Raw genomic sequence first — 13,623 nt, forward strand, 5'->3', positions numbered from 1 at the left:
TCTATTTCCTGTTATTAATTTGAGTTATTTAGCTCTTCCCTCGAATGGGTCAGGTGTGAGACAGGTTCCTTTTCATCATTCCCCATTTTGACGACTTCCTTTTTGTAGGTCCACAGGGTTCTACATCCTGCCAATATTTGTTGGACACCTTTTGTTTTTTCATGTCACATTTCGGTGTCCCTGTCTCCAGCGAAAAAACTCTTGAACCAGTGACTACTCTTAGGTATCAAAATCGATTTGTTAGCAATGGTTTTTCGCCTCTTTGAAGAAAAGATTTTAATATTGCTATCTCTGATTGAAGGATTTTTCGCTGTTCGAAGCGACACTCTTCGGCAGATGCAACCTCTACTGGGCCTTCTCGTTTTTGCATGCTGGGTCATGCCTATGGGCAGAATTTTTTCCCGCCGTCTGTCCCTTTCTACCAGGAGTATCAAACTGCTTCATCATCGGATTTATATAACCCCCAAGGCATGCTGATCTGGCTGTTTGGAGAGAGTCCCTCTCCTTTTATAATAGCCACACTTGTTTTCAGTCAGCGGAATCATCTAATAAGGATTTGTCCCTTTTTTCTAACACCGCAGGTTCCTTTGGTTTTGGCATTATTTTTGGAGATCAGTGGTGTGCGGAAAAGTGTCCGGATTCTTGGCACTTCAGGGGTTGGGTTAAAAACCTCACCATTTCCATTTGGGGTCCCTGTTTGCTCAACAAACGCCTTTGTATCTCGTCTGCCAACATGAGCGGCGTTCATGTCATAAATCGTTTAGCAACCTCGCCCATTCCAGTAATAAAATTAGTCAGGTTTTTGGTGTTAAAATGTTTAGCTTTTAACATTTGGTTTTGGGCATGCCATATTCCAGGTTTCAGTAATGTTGTTGCTGATTCTCTTTCTCGTTTTAATTGGCAGAGATTCCAAGAGCTTTGTTCCAGTGCACAAGCAGAGGGGCTTCCATGCCAGGTCAAAAGGTGCCTTACAGTTGATATACCTCTTTATGCTGTGACCGACCTCCATCCATTAAAAGAAAAGAGTTTTATGGTTATTTATGTGTGTGGGTTATTTATTCATGGGAACTTTGTTTGTTTTGGTGTGCTTGGGTCCCATCAGTCTTGCAGCACAGAAAAAAAGGGCTGCTGAAAGGCGCTCAAGTAGGGGTCCTAACCGTATTCAAATGTATGCAGAACTTGGCACTCAGAAATCTATTTTAATAGCAATCCACAGCAAAACATACATATGACATTTCGGTCCTTACTAGACCTTCCTCAGATAGACCGCGTAAAGAATAGGAAAATAAAAAGGCATATAAGCAAAAAGGATAATGTGTACACTAAAGAGTCACGTGAAAACCATATACATATAAACAGTAATGTTCTACCACAGATGGGATCAATTTAAATACTTAAGGAAAATACAGAAAGTTCATGCATACAATGTAAATGTCATGTATTACATGAGACTTCTCACACCAGAAAAATAAAAAATAAAACATATGAATATAACACATGCAGAGTATGTCAGTAACAGTATCGCCCAGAGTATCTCAGTAACAGTATCGGCCATAGTATGTCAGTAACAGTATCGCACAAGGACAGGACAAAGGTGTTATAAGAGAACCATAAAGGAATAAAGGAGAACAGTATGGTCAGTGATAACTATAGAAAAGACGTGGTGACATAATATACACTTATTATACATGCCAGATTGCTTAAGGGGTAAGTGACACAGAAAGATGCTGAGAACTTGAATATAAAGCAGCGGGAGGTAATAGTTGAACTACCACTGTAGGTATGGCGCCTATACAAGTCAGTAATAGCAGTCTAAAAACGAGGGGATTAAATAGCAGTTGTCGCTGAAGCAATTGAATAGCGTGTGACGTCACCAAAGGGGAAGAGCCAGAGCTGACACACTGCAATGCAAAGTCAAGTGACCACAGTGATGGTAGGTGGATCCTGGAAGCCGAGCCGCGCTTGCAAGTAGGTGCACCGTCCAGTGACCACAGTGTTGGTGGGCGGACCCCGGAAGTCAAATCACTTTTGCCGGTGTGTACAAAGTCTGATAGCAACCGTGAAGGTGAGTGGGACCTGAGGGTCAAATCACCCCTTATGCTAAGTGTTTTGTCAAGGTAACGTGCCTATGGGTGGGGTAATGACACAGTAACTGGAAGAAGAGCACTCATTCAAGGCAGACATTATGAAGAGTCCTCATAAGGTGATAGTGAGTTCATGTTCTAAGGTAATCGCTTCTTCACGTCTTCATATGAAAATAGATTTCTGAGTGCCACGTTCGTCATACATAGGGGCTATAAAAACTGTATGCTCACTAGAGCAGAACAAATAGTTCAACGTAAACCTCGTTTTATACCACAAAATGTCTCTTGTAATACAGACATAGCTCCAGTCACCTTAGTGCTGCAATTCAGTAACCAATTTCATCAAATCAAAAATATTTTCTATAAAAATCTTCCTATGTTAGAAGAACTCAAAGATGTACAAATGTCATCTGTAATGGTTGTCGGGTGGTATCCAGACGAGCCCCATCTTTAGGACAAACTTTATGTTCTAGATGTCTCATAAGGGGTGCACGTGGTGTGGGGTGCATGCACGTGTCCTCTTCAGCAAAGTGTCCTATTCGACAAGTGTCTGACAGTCATTTCAACGGCAGTCATTCAGGGCAGGAGTCAGGTAACTCACACTTTGTACTCTCTGCTAACTATGTATTTTATTCCTGTGTCCATATTCCTGTGTACTTTTTTCATCCACATCCACCGCCCTATCCCCCCTCCATCACCACTCATACATATCTGCCCCTCACTCCTTCCCTCTCCCATGCTCTTTTGAACTTCCTGACAAATCTCACTCTGTCCCATCCAAAGGTATTGCACAAGAAACCATATCACAAATTCAAAAACTATCTGCTCTTTCTCTTTTTACTGCTACTACTCATTTCAGGGGATATCTCTCCTAACCCCGGACCACCCTCTGCCAACCTGAACCCTTCCCCCACCTCACATCGAAACCCTGCTAACCTTATTAACATCAGCTGTACTCCTTCATCTCCCTCCTTCAATTGTGCACTGTGGAATCCACGGTCTGTATGCAACAAGCTTCCTTTCCTGCACAATTACTTTCTGACCAACGCTCTCAATCTGCTGGCCCTCACTGAAACCTGGATCCAGGATTCTGACACGGTCTCTCCTGCCGCTATTTCTCATGGCGGCTTGCATTTTTCCCATTCCCCAAGACCTGCAAACAGACTTGGTGGTGAGGTCGGCATACTTCTGTCCCCACATTGCACCTTCCAGGTCATCCCCCCAGTACCATCACTCTCATTCCCCTCTTTTGAGGTCCACACTATCAGGCTCTTCCATCCCCTCTCCCTCAGAGTAGCGGTCATATACCGTCCCCCAGGCTCAGCCACCCAGTTCCTTGACCATTTTTCTGCCTGGGTGCCGCACTTCATGTCCTCAGATTTACCAACCCTTATCCTTGGAGACTTCAACATCCCCATAAACAGCCCCACCTTCTCATCTGCATCCCAGCTTTTATCTTTAACCTCTTCTCTTGGACTCTCACAGCTTTCAACCTCTGAGACACACAAAGATGGAAACACCCTTGATCTGGTCTTTGTCCGGCTTAGTTCAATCCCCCACCTAAATAACTCCGCTCTTCCCCTCTCTGATCATAACATTCTCTCCTTCACGCTCACAAATCCTCGCCCGCCCAAGCACACTCCTACCTATCACACATTCAGAAATCTACAAGCCATTAACCCTCATACACTTACAGACTCCCTTCACTCATCACTGTCCCCAATCTCCTCTTTTTCCTGTCCTGATCTCGATGTTAACCACTACAATAACACTCTCAGAAGCACGCTGGACCAAGTAGCGCCCCTCACCCTCAGAACCTCCAAACACAGAGTAAAACAGCCCTGGCTTACACCGCAAACCCGATTTCTCCAGCGTTGCTCTAGAAGTGCCGAACGCCTATGGATGAAAACTCAGACACCAGAAAACTTTATCCACTACAAATTTATGTTAAAAACATATAAATCTGCCCTTCACCTCGCCAAACAGACCTACTTCACCACCCTGATATCCTCACTATCCAACAACCCAAAAAAACTCTTCGATACCTTTCACTCCCTCCTCAGTCCTAAAGCGCAGGCCCCCATTGCAGACATTTGTGCCGAGGACTTGGCCTCCTACTTCACAGAGAAAATAGACACCATCAGTCAGGAAATCAGCTCCCAGCCACCAAGTGCCGTGACTCCCATCCCCCCCCACATCCCCTCTGGATCACTCTCCACATTTGACCCAGTCACAGAAGATGAAGTCTCCAGGCTCCTCTCTTCTTCTCATCCCACTACATGCACCACTGACCCCATCCCCTCACATCTGCTCCAGTCTCTTTCTTCAGTCGTCACTACTCACCTAACTAAAATCTTCAACCTCTCCCTCTCTCCTGGTATTTTCCCCTCCTCCTTCAAACACTCCATCATTACTCCGTTATTAAAAAAGCCCTCTCTTGACCCTTCCTGCACAAACAACTACAGACCAGTCTCCAATCTTCTCTTCATCTCTAAACTCTTGGAGCGCCTGGTCCACTCCCGCCTTACCAGTTACCTCTCCACTCACTCTCTTCTAGACCCATCACAGTCCGGCTTCCGCCCCCTACATTCTACAGAAACTGCACTCATCAAAGTAACCAACGACCTTCTGACAGCAAAACATAATGGCGATCACTCTCTGCTCATTCTTCTTGACCTCTCTGCAGCCTTCGACACCGTTGACCACCACCTCCTACTCTCTATGCTCCACTCAATCGGCATAAAAGACACTGCTCTCTCCTGGTTCTCCTCCTACCTATCTGACCGCTCTTTCAGTGTATCATTCGCTGGCTCCACTTCTTCCCCTCTTCCTCTCACTATTGGGGTTCCTCAGGGTTCAGTCCTTGGCCCTCTTCTCTTCTCTCTCTACACAGCCCCAATTGGACAGACCATCAGCAAATTTGGCTTTCAGTACCATCTTTATGCTGATGACACACAACTATACACCTCATCCCCTGACCTTACCCCCGCTGTACTACAGAACACCAGTGACTGTCTGGCCGCAGTTTCTAACATTATGTCCGCTCTCTACCTGAAACTCAACCTTTCCAAAACTGAACTTCTTTTACTCCCGCCGTCTACTCACCTCTCTAAATCTGACATCTCTCTCTCCGTGTGTGGCACCACAATAATGCCGAGCCAGCAGGCGCGTTGTCTGGGCGTTGTGTTTGACACCAATCTCTCCTTCACCTTCCACATACAATCTCTTGCCTGCTCTTGTCGCTCTGAAGAACATCTCTAGAAACCGCCCCTTTCTCACCTTGGAAACAACAAAAACCCTCACTGTTGCCCTGATCCACTCCCGCCTTGACTACTATAACTCTCTATTAATTGGCCTCCCCCTCACTCGACTTTCCCCCCTCCAGTCCATCCTTAATGCTGCAGCCAGGGTCATCTATTTGGCTAACCGTTACTCAGACTCCACCGCTCTGTGCCAGTCATTGCACTAGCTGCCCATGAATTATAGGATCCAATTTAAATTGCTTGTTCTCACCCACAAAGCCCTCCACAGTGTGGCACCCCCCTACATCTCTTCCCTCATTTCTGTTTATCGGCCTACCCGTTCTCTACGCTCCGCAAGCGACTTTCGACTAACATCCGCACTAATCCGTACCTCCCACTCCCGGATTCAAGACTTCTCCCGAGCAGCACCGATTCTCTGGAATGCTCTACCCCAAGAAATTAGGATGAACCACAACTTACACAGTTTTAGGCGCTCCCTAAAAACACACCTGTTTAAAGCAGCCTATCACCTTCCCTAATCGAAGTCCTTTTATATTCTTATAGCCCATCCCTTATTTCTCCAAACATAAGTCTCCACCGAACCCAAAAGCACTACAGATACTGGCTGGTGATGAGCTCATGCAGCCTTTATCTATCCCTCATCCCCACAAGATGGCTGGACGATCCTTGTAAATAAGCCATTGTACTTTGTGTCACCCCCACCTCATTGTAGATTGTAAGCTCTTACGAGCAGGGTTGTCATTTTTGCTGTAATTATTGTATTATCTTTAGCTATGTTACTTATGACTGTTGTATATGAACCTGTGAATTGTTAAGCGCTGCGGAATATGTTGGCGCTATATAAATAAAGACTATTATTATTATTATTATTATTTATGTTCCAGCTCAATTAATAGAGCGCAAAAAAAATAACTCAACAAATCGGCTGTCATTCAAAGGATACTATACAAATGTACAGCATTTAATTGTAAGGGTATGACAGAGACTGTCGTATACCTGCCCCTGAAGACAACAATTGTACTGTTAATACTGATTTGCAGTTTTATTTGTGTTTTATTGTGCAATGTGAAATGTGTAGAATGTAATGTAATTAATGTAAAATGCATAGAGTGTTATAGGTACTGATGCTTTTGTGTGGGTACTGTATTAGTAATGCTTAGGGTAACCTGGTACACTCAGCTTAGGTATAAGGGGAAGTGCAGTGTAAGCACAGGTTAAAATATAGATTAGGGTTTAGGACCCAGAGTAGAGCAGATTAGACAGTGATAGGAAGTTCAGTGCCTGTTAGAAGATAGTGACTTTAGTTACGTAGTTGAAAGGTTACATTTCCTGAGCAACAGACCACTGGTGCAAACAGAGAAGGTTAGGTTACTGTTAAATGTTTGGAACCAGCCCAGCATGGAAGGGGGTCAGGTCAAGCAAAAAAGGGAAGCATTTCCTGATTTAGTCAGCCTCAGTTAGAGTAAAGTGAGGTTTGTGTCAAGTTCAGGTTTAAGTAGCAATGGACTGGAGGCACGTGGAGCACATAGGATTTTGGCAGCATGAGGTCGTACTGAATTTCCTGCAGACAGTCCTGTAACGTCCAGGGCCTACGGCCTGAAATAGACACTGGGAAGTGTGTTTTTTTCCCTTCCAAACAGAGGAAGCCGGACGAGGGAACGCATGTGGGAAACGTAGCGAATCTCGGGAGTGCTGTGGGGCTGGACGGGAAATCCCTGGGGCTGAAAGGAGGATCAAAAGCATAGGGATAGACCGAGCTGAACGTACGCAGAGGCTTGAAATGTACTGTGTTGAGGAAACTGGAGGGTGCTGTGAATGAAACTGCATGTTGATGACTGTTGTATCTGAACTGTCCAGTAAAGTTGAATTTGAACCGGGTGTCCCCTGATGTGTGTGCGGCTGGTCCTGGACCAAAGGACATGGATGCAGTGGTGGCATCTGGCCTGAAAGTGAGTACACTGTAACATTCACAGCACAACAATGATGGACTGGGACACTGTTTATTTGAGGGGTGCCAAGGTGTGGAGAAGCAGCAGCTCGCCAACGGCTACCACCCTGGGCACCATACATAATCTCAAATATGTGGGGAGCACTAAGCGACAATTAAAAACTAGAATAACAGAACATTTATATGATGTACAAAATGCAAATTACATCAAAAATATGATTCAAGAATTGACGCCATGAAGCAAATCAATAAACGTGCCAGAGGAGGAGAAATGGAAGACATATTGAGAAACTTGGGGGCATGGTGGATTTTTAAACTAAACATCAGAGTGTCCCTAGGTCTCAGTTTAAATAGAGATATTATCCTACAATATTAATTCTCACCCATGCCTCCTTTTTATACTCCGTCAAAACATATGTTTAAATAAATGGTATTATTAATAAATATTTTTACCTTTTTATTTCCATTGTGAGTATATCATTTAAACAATCAAATATCATAATGGTGGACATGCATTTATGTGATCAATGTTCACACACATGCAGCTACATTGCACAACTAAAAAATTATTATATAGCGAATTCAATACAAAGCTACATTGAGTTCCCTTCATAAGAGCTCGCTTACAGAAGAACACAACAGTCTTTTACATCAAAATTCTGACACTGTTTTATTTTATTCTGTTTCTGTTCATCTCCTGTTCCGCTTGTGACATTCACATAACTTATAAAAAGTTTACTTGTATTTTCGTCAGTATGTTTGTCAAATCACTAGTAGCTGTAGATCTCACTTTAATGAATTGGAGCTAATTAATTAGCAAACAGATGTGTTAGCCGGGACAAGAATGTACTTAAAGAATGGTTTATTTGTGCAAAGCATCATGACTAAGGGTGCTAATACACCTGAAATGCGTAGATAGTATCAATGCTATCACTAACATGAAAATGTTATCCTTAATCCTTTGTACCATACTCACCTGAATAAAGAAATTGCTTGCCTGTGAGCTGGATTCCTCCTCTATTTCAACCAGTATATTGGACATGGTTCAGATCCCTTTTGTCACTGCTGGTGGCTGTGCCTCAGCTGAATTAGTGATGTTAATGATTGTGTTTTAGACAAGATCTTGGAACCAGATTGGGGTGCTCACGAAATTATGTCATCAGAGGAGGAGGGTGGTGGTGTTGGCCATAAAGAGCTGAGTAGACATCCAGGTAAAAGATGTTTTGCAAGACAATATGCTTCTTAACTGGTCAGCTCAGAAGTAATTGATGCAACGACTGATCTTGGTGAAAGAAGCTATGGTGGTAGTCATGGTGGTGGCATGTCCTATGTACAAGGCATCAGAGATGTGGGAATTCCTTTCCATGTTGCCGGAGGACCAATTTATTTCCGCACAAATCAACTAGGAAGTATGGCTCTCCATCATCACATGAAGTGGCATCAATTTGGATGCCTGGCACACCTGAAATAGAGGAGGGCAGACAGTTATACACGTCAACATTATTGTCCCCTGAAGGAGAGTAGTGTTAGTAGAAACAGAACAGAATTTTACTTTAGAATAAAACTTAGAGGTACAAAGCTTTTGTAACGCTGGTGGGTGTGGACATACCCCGGATGTGAAATAAAATACGGCACTTCTGGATGCACAGGTGCACAAGTAGTGTCCCAATCAGTCAGCTGTACAGTAAAAGACACTTGGCACACTTATCCAGAAAGGAAGCGCTTCCTGTCTTAGCGGTGGATGCCGCAGATTGACACCGAGCGCAGCAGGACGCAGTCTTTCCGCTATCCAAATGACTGATTTCGGTCTTGTGTTGACCGAAACGTGTCTTTATATTTTTCTGGATATTTCACATTTAATAAATTATTTCTGTTGAAACATACTAAATGAGTGCCATGTCTTTTCACAGGGCCTGCCCTGGAGGCAGCGAAATTTCTCACGCAGCGAGCGGTAACGTCAGTAAGGTTACCGCAGTTCATCGGCTATGAACTGCGATAACCTTAGTGACGTCACCGCTCGTCACTGCAGGCGAGTTCTCACGCTACTGTCAGTGTGTTCCGGCTGCTGTGCTAAGCGGTTGCATTACTCATGTCACTGCTCAACACAACATCCGTATGTAGCAGAGTTGGGGTTCGTCGTGGGGCGTGAGATGGATTTACGGCAGACCCCTTTGGAATGTTTGATCTTTTTAAAGGTAATAAATGGGTAAAAGAGGGTCGGGGAGTGCTTTGTACAAATAAAGGATTTTTCTCGGTGTATGTTTTTTGTTTTAAATTTACAGGGTTAGTGATGGGGGTGTCTTATAGATGCTCCTCCATTACTAACCCCTGGGCTTGATGTCAGCTGACATCACAAAGCTGACATCCACCCCTAAACAATTACCCCACTTGCAAATGCACCAGGGCAAATGGGAAGAACCAAGGCTAAGTGCCAGAATTGGGGCATCTAATGGTTGTGCCATTCCTGGGGCGGCTGAGAGCTAGTGTTATTAGTCTGGGAGGGGGCCAATATCCATGGCCCCTTCCCAAGCTATTAATATCATCCCATAGCTGTCTGCTTAGCCTTGGCTGGTAATTGAAAATAGGGGGGACCCTACATCATTTTTTTTTGTGTCCCCCCTTTTTAATAACCAGTAACAGCTAAGTAGACAGCTGTGAGCTGACATTAACAGCCTGGCAAGCTCCACGTTTATTTCCCCCTTCCCAGACTATTGAGACCAGCTGTCTGCTTTCCCTCAGCTGGTTAATAAAAATAAAGGGGACCCCACTCCATTTTTTTCTTTTATTTATTTAATTATTAGCTAATTACATGTACAGTAAGTTACACACACACTGCTCTAATTATATATCTCAGTGACATCTTTCTATCTAATCTATCTATATATCCATCTATTCTATTCTGATGGTTCACGCTGTGAATTTACTGTACTTGGCTGATGAAATGGAGCGTTTCCTAGGATGGGTGGGTGACATGGTCCATGTGCTGTGCAATATTTTTCTCGCATCCTTTGACTGGCATTGGTGAGTCTCAGCCATTTTACGCCGCCATACGCAACATGCTTCGTTTTTTTCTCACCCCAATTCCCGGTGAGTAAAAACTCGCAGATGAACACTGCCTAACTGAATAACATTGTTGCAAGTGCGATGTGATTTTTTCTCACACTGCACTCGTTGATTTTATACGCAGATGTAAGTGAATCCTAAGGCTGTGTGCCCACGATGCGTTTTTCAAGCGTTTTTGCTGCGGAATTTTCCGCAGCGTAAACGCTTGGGAAACGCATGGTAAGCCTTCTGCCATGGTCCCCTATGCAATTCCGCACTTTCAATGCCCATGCTGCGGATTTTTCCACAGCATTTATGCTGCGCTCAAAAATCCGCAGCATGTCCATTAATTTTGCGGAAGTGCTGCGTTTTTGCCGCCATTGACTTGCATTAGAACGCGCCAATTCCGCAAGACTGCATCTTTACTTGCATAATTGGCGCGTTCTAATGTGCGGATGGTACCCAGGTGTAGAGGAGAGGAGAGTCTCATCCACACCCAGGTACCATAGAAAACTGTAAAAAAAATAATAAAATAAAAAATAAAGATTATATTCACCTTCCGACGGCCCCTGGTCTCCTTCCCTGTGCTTGCCAGCAGACTGAAGGACCTGCGCTGACGTCACAGTCATGTGATGGCAGGTCTTTCAGTGCAGTGTCCCGAGATCAGCTGGCAGCCAAGAAGGAGCGCAGCAACACACGCCAGCCCATCGGAAGGTAAGTATAAAGGTTTAGTTTTTTATTTTTAACCATTCTAAAGGTCACACTATATAAATCCATGCTGTTTGCATGGATTTATATAGTGTGACCTAGTTGTCAAGCACTTTCAAAGTGATGCTAAAATCGCTTTGAAAGCTCTTGTCAATCGGCATGCGAATCCGCATGTATTACGCAGGAAAAACACATGTACAATCCGCATGCGTTTTTTCTGCCAGGGAGATGCAGAAATGCTGCAGAAATTTTCTGCTTCATTTCTGCATCGTGGGCACATAGCCTAAAAGAGACTTCCAACTCCTGCGTAGAGCATAGAGTGACCCGGAGAGTCTGAAGAGGAGTGATGTCACTGAGAAGAGTAGTGGAATGGCGCTAGATCCCAGAGAAGGTGGCAGTAGGTGAATATATTAACATGTGTATAACACATTACATACACATATACACAGATTTATTTAAAAAAAAATCTTCATGAGAGTGCTTCTTTAAGAATTCAGTAGAGGAGGATGAGGAAGGGAAATATTTTAATTTCACTATTGGGTGCTCACTCCTCTGTGTACTCTTCTCTGGTCTTCACATTTTTAGTTTACTTTCTAGATCTGCAGATGTTTATTTATACAGAAGAATCTACTTTGTGATCGATATGTTGTGATTTCTCTCTTCAGCAGTTCATGCTATAAACTAATGATGAATCATCAAGTGTTAAAACAGCAACTACACCCCAAGGAGCTTTTTAACAAAGTTGGCGTTTTGGGAATCTCAGTGACATCACAGATTTAAAAACAGAACCAGATGAACCTTGTCAGGCTGGATGCACAATGCGCAGCCAACCAGCTGTGGAAACAATAGCTGTTCATAGACAGGCACCAGCTGTTTTAGCAAGTCGGTCGGAGTGTTCCTGGACGCTTTATTTGACACTTGGAATATATCCCAGTGGTTTTCTCAGATTTTTAAACTAGCATTTTCTGCTCTCAGAGACATCACTCATAGGATTAAAATCTGCTATTTCAATATTTGGTTTTGGTAATAATATGTTTTAACAATACAGAAATGAGATGTGAGTAATGTGTCTGAAGTACCTGTACATTGAAAATGACAAATAAATCATTATTAACAGTTTAATCACTGCTGAAATGTTAGCTATAAAATATTCAGGACTATTTAGATACATATAATATCTGGAAAAGCCTCTATTAATCCTAATAGCCTCAACTACCCTATTCATTTGTTACTTCCAATTATGATGAAAAATTGGATAAAGGAACATTTACATATTCACATCCAATATTCTTTATCAATTCAGTACATTAAAATCGGACATGAAACAATATTATTGATTTAAAGGAGTTTTCCAGGCTTCAGTTACATTTCTACAATCTATGTGACTGTAGATTTCAACATGCACACTGTCACGATTTTGGTCTGCTGGGTGCCTTAGCAGGTAGTTACTTGACTGCAAGTACTGTATGTGATTTGCATAGTTGCAGACAGTCATGTGCATACTAGAAATTCTTTGAGTTTCTCTCAATATTCTACTCTGTGACAGTTGTAATACTGTTTGTAGTCATTGCATGGACCAGCATGGTGAGGTGGCCCATGGAAATCCAGCCCTTCATGGACAGCCCTGGAAAATACTTGATAAAGACCTTTTAGATGCAGTCTTACGGTTTCCTTACTTTGTGGTTTCTTGCCAGAACCACTGTCAGTACATGAATATGGAGTCAGAACAACCATCAGTACATGAATGCAGCCCCAGAAACTACCGTCAGTACATAAATGTAGCGCCAGAACCACCATCAGTACATGAATGCAGCACCCAAACCACCATCAATACATGTACAGTACAGACCAAAAGTTTGGACACACCTTCTCATTTAAAGATTTTTCTAAATTTTCATGACTTTGAAAACTGTACATTCACACTGAAGGCATCAAAACTATGAATTAACACATGTGGAATTATATACTTATACACACCAGTTTGGCGTTGAAACATGTAATTTAAAAAAAATATTTTTTCTACTACTACAGCAGCAAGAGCTGTTTATTCAGCGGCGCAGCCTATCCTTATAGTGTTTCTTTCCTGGTGATGAATCTTTTCTGGGAGTTATCTCCCAGGCACGAGGCAGCAGCATCTATTGTTTTTAAGGAGGTACCCCATATCCTCCTTGGTGAGAAATATCATTTGTTTTATATATTTTTTATCCTCTAATAGGGTCACCCTATTGTGTGCGGTTTCTTTCCCTCTACAGTACATCCTTTATATAGTGATAACAGTGCACACACTCCAGAACAATTGATGGCTGAATGTGTTACAGCAGAACTTGTGCTGAGATTTATAGTTCTACTAATCCTACGGTTCTACTTTTCATCAGAACCGTCACTCAACCCTGGGGCTGACAGTGTACAGTACTGACAGTGGTTCTGGCGTGACATTCATGTACTGACGGGGGTTCTGGCACCGCATTCATTTAGTGACAGTGGTTTCTGGCACCGCATTCATTTACTGATGGTAGTTTCTAGCGCTGCATTTATATACTAATGGTAGTTTCTGGCACTGCATTCATGTACTAACGGT

This window comes from Phyllobates terribilis, unplaced genomic scaffold, assembly GCF_046119375.1.
Source record: "Phyllobates terribilis strain yellow unplaced genomic scaffold, ASM4611937v1 Scaffold_1__5_contigs__length_1240528914, whole genome shotgun sequence".
NCBI classification, from domain to species: Eukaryota; Metazoa; Chordata; class Amphibia; order Anura; family Dendrobatidae; genus Phyllobates; species Phyllobates terribilis.